We start from the raw sequence: 4,769 nt of genomic DNA on the forward strand, positions 1-4,769 counted from the left end.
TTGATTTTTGACAAGGGAGCTAAAACCATCCAGTGAAAAAAAGACTGCATTTTCAACTAATGGTGCTGGCACAACTGACAGCTATCATGTAGAAGAATGAGAATTGATCCATTCTTATCTCCTTGTACAAAGCTCAAGTCTAAGTGGATCAAAGACCTCCACATAAAACCAAAGTCTCTGGGGTTCTTAATGTTGTCTCCAGAACACTGTGAAGGGATCCCAAAAGAGACCGATTAATCATATTCTGAAAGCTTTAAAAATAGTATTTATTGCTCGCCTGTAGCTCATGGCAGAACTTGCCCAAATCAGTCATCCCAAAGCCTTTGAACCTTTTGTCTTTTATAAAAACAAGAACCTGTTTATCACACTTTAGGTAGCAAGACGCAGAAATACAGATGCAAAAATCAACAAAAAAAGTTAGCACATTGAGGGACTTTACTGGAAATATTGTCCAGGTCTTTGATGAATCTTGTCTTTGTTCTCATTTTGGTAGTTGCTGGGGTTTATCTGGTACATTTAAATTCATAATGTGGTTCATTTAAAGTCACATGTCATCACTTGTGCTAAGGTCTGTGATTTGTTACACATACTCTGCCTCTTCTCTGCAACATGCTAACAAGTATTTTATAGTTAAGATAAGGTTTGCCATGATTATTATTGCCAAAGTATCAGGATGTAAAATCACTTGGAAACAACCCTCTGGCATATCTGAAGAATTATCATATTAAGGTAACTGACATATAAAGACCTGCCTCAGCTGTGGAAGACTCCATTCTACTGTCTGGCATCCTAAAGTGAATGAGAAGGAGAAAGTGAGCTGAGCACCAGCATTTCGTTCTGCTTCCTGATTCTGGATGCAAAATGAATGACTTCTTCATGTCCTTGTTGACATGCCTTCTACACCAGAATATGTTGAGCCCTCAACTTGTGAGTCAAAATAAAACCTTTGTCCCTTTTAAGTTTTTTTTTTTGTCCAGCATTTTGTCACAACAATGAGACATACAACCAATACAAAAAGACAGCAAAAGAAGTGAGAAGATCTGTAGGAAAGTGCTCTGAAAAGGAATGATAATGTTTATTTCTTCCTCTCTAAGTCCTTTGAGATTATATGTTCCACTATGACCTATTTCTTCTAGGCATAAAATGCTTTTACCATTACCATCTCAGAGTACAGACTACCTTGTCCTAGTAGCTATGGTAACTAATGAGCAGAGCAACACAGTGATAGCCAGATCTATGATAAGTGCAATGGGACTATTGACAGATAGTCCACACTAGATGACACAGTGGGAAGTCCACCAGACTTTCACCTAGATGTCCAGCCATTACTCCCTCTTGCCTTAGCTCACATTCAGATGATATGAAGAGATACTAGCATACATAGAATGTGGAAGGTTAATTGAATGTGGAACTCCATGATGTGGCTTCCATGAGATCCTCTAAATAAACTAAGACATTTTTGGTAATTTGTTGGGTCCTCCCTCTAAGCAGTGTTGTGCCTCTTGCAGGCATGCTGGGGGTCGCTCCCCAGATCACCCGGAGTGCAGCAGATCAGGAGTGCAGCAGATCAGCCAGAACACAGTGTCCTCGGACCGCCCACTGTCACCGCCCACCATCACCTGGACTGCCCATCATCGCGAGAACCACCATGGCAACTAGAGGACTCAGGGGCATGCTGGGAACTCTTCCTTGTACTTAAGCTAGTCCGAACAATAAAGATTTGGGCCTTGATCAGAAGTTTTGCCAAGGCTTCATGTTTCTTTTCGCAGCCCTGTTCCTTTGCAGGAGTTCCCGTTCTCCAGTTCGGATCCAGGCTACAGTGTTTCTGCAGGCAGAACCACACAGTAATTTAGTTGTTTTAGGGTCCTATAAGTAACCTCGTACTCTTGCTCTTTATTAGAAAGCCCAGTAACATCACTGGTTTGACAGATTAGACTGTGGTGGAATCATACTTTCTTCTTTCATTTGGTACAGTATCTGCATGAATAGACATTTCTTGGTATCTCCTCTGGATAAGTCAATACAAATATATAGAAGACCATTTTCTTTTCTGTTCATTTTGGTGTGTGTCTGAATGTGTCTGTGCTAGTTCATGTTTCATGCATGCACAGGTCAAAGAAGGGCATCAATATCTACCATATCTTGGTGTAAGGTTTCATTCATCTTTAAGATCCTTTTGGTTTGGCTATTCTGGAAGCCAGCAAGTCCTTACAGTGTTCTTTTCAAAGTGTAGTTATTACAGAAAAATAATCTACAAGGATCCTACCTATATTACCCAGTTAGAACTATACATCCAAGTGGACTCAGAAATAGGGCTCAATGCTGCAACACCATGTAAAGATATTCGGTGTACCTTGGCTGTGAAGCACTGACATTTAGAGAGTGTAAACCACAGTGATCTGTCCATGGGTCATATCATCAAACTGTGTTGAGGTTTATGAACACAGTATACTCTGAAAACCCACAGATAATAGACCAAATGGCTTGGGCACAGGGAGGTTTTCATCAGAATACTGGAAGCAGGAAGCAGGCAGTATATACACAATTGTAATTATAGAGAATGGGACTCCTTATTTACACTTTACTTTGCTCATATCTTTAATGAGTTCCCAGTAATGGCCCATGTGAATTGAAAAGGCCTTAACTATTTTCTACACCCTGCCATTCTTATGAGCCAATTACAAGGTGCCTCTCTCAATGCTGATTGCTGCAAACTCCAGGCTATTTATGTGGAGCAGGTGTCTTGCCAATAATAATGATCATCTAATTTCCCACAGATAAGGAGGGGGAATTTTAAAAGACAATGAAAGGACAACTCTGTGCGCTCCAAGTGAAACAGCTGGTATGTAGTAACCTCTCATTTGCCTGTAATGTGAATGCTACACCTTCACCCATGCAACTGTTTCTCTTCTTCTTGTACTATTATTACATTTCAGAGACTGTGTAAGCAAATGAAAATAGTAGTTAAATGCACTTATAATGCAACCATAAGGATCAGAGTTCCCAAGCCCATGTAATAAGCCAAATAAACTAAAGAACCACAAATAGTAATGGCTTTTAAAATATGCTTCCCTCACAATCAAAAAATATCTATTATTAACTGGTTCACAACTGTGTGGTGGTTTGAATGTGATGTCCTCCATAATTTCAAGCATTTGAGAATTTGGTCTATTAGGATGTGATACTGTTTGGGGAATCTTAGCGCATATGGTCTAAGCTGAAGAAGCAAGTCACTAGGAGTTGGTGTTAACATTTCCATTGTTCCCTCTCTGCTGTCTGCAGTTTGAGATATTGGTTCTCAAGCAGCCTTGTTCTACCCATGGTCCAACTGACTGTAATGGACTCTTATTCCTCTAGAAGTGTAACCAACAATAAAATCCTTCTAAAAATTGCCTTTGCTGAGGTATTTTTATCAAAGAAAGAGAAAAGTAACTAAGGCAATCTTGTTCTCTCTTCTCCTCTCTCTCTCTCTCTCTCTCTCTCTCTCTCTCTCTCTCTCTCTCTCTCTCTCTCTCTCTCTCTCTCTCTCTCTCTCTCTCTCTCTCTCTTGGTGCAGGTATGTGCATGTACTCTATAGGTGCATATGCATAAGTGTCTGTATGTGGAGGTCAAATGTTAACCTTGGAAATCACTCATCTATTGTCTACCTTGGGTTCTTTGAGACAGGGGCTTTAATTGCCTTGAATATTTAGTCAGCAAGATCCAAGGATCCAGCAGATTTCATCTCCTCAGTGTTGGAATTCAGAGGATATGTCACCACATCTGGCTTTTATTATGTGGGATTTAGGGATTAAACTCAAGCCCTTATACTTAGATGAGATATTCTCTTATGACACATGAAAGATTTTCCTTTCCTGTATTCTTCTTTGATATTAACAATTTTCTATCTAGGAGCCTGTCTTAATTACTTAGAAAAGAAGATGAAGGAACACCATGTTAAAAACAGCTTATAGAAGAGAATTTATATGGGATAATATTTCTAAAGGGATAAGCCCAACTGGTGGTGAAGAGTACCAGCAAGTGGGATGCTGAGAGGTCTCAACTGTCACCATCAAGCAGAGAGAGAATGGAAAGAAGCTTCAGTCTTTATACCCCTATAGGGACATTTCCCATTTATATCACCACAGAAGTATTTCTTCTTAGAATCCCATTTAATAATGTAGCTGTGTGATGATGCTATAATGTTTAGGTAATACAGAAACATGAGTTGTTCTATATAAAGCCAAAACTCCTAAAGACATATGTGTGTGTGCCCTAAAGCTATGACAAAACACCATTAGTGAATTTTAATAGGTGCCATAAATCCTGCCTGGTTTGCTTTCTGCACAGAGCGGGTGATATTCTATTGGAACATCTGCATTTGTGTATTTCAGGATTGTTGTTGTTGTTGTATAGTATTACCGGGATGGTGGCCCTGGTAGTTAATCTTAGGTATGTTTAAGTTGGGGTTGCACATACGTCTTGAGGAGCTTGTGGAGACCCTCCTTCCTGGCCAGTATTCTCTTAAGTATTGACATGAATGGAACTATGCGTGTTGTGGACCAGTGGGAGGGGTCCTGGCAGGTGGTCCATGCTAGAGTCCCCTGCAACAGGGAGTTATTAGTCACTGATACAAATCACCTCTTGAGTTTCCATTCATTGTTTACTACCAAGAGCACAATACAGAGTCAAAATTATCACAATGTTAACTAAGGGGTGGTAGTGGAGAGGGTTCCTGAGAAAACTCTTGGGATTCATATATATATATATATATATATATATATATATAT

This window comes from Mus pahari, chromosome 5 (genome assembly GCF_900095145.1).
Source record: "Mus pahari chromosome 5, PAHARI_EIJ_v1.1, whole genome shotgun sequence".
In the NCBI taxonomy this organism is placed as follows: Eukaryota; Metazoa; Chordata; class Mammalia; order Rodentia; family Muridae; genus Mus; species Mus pahari.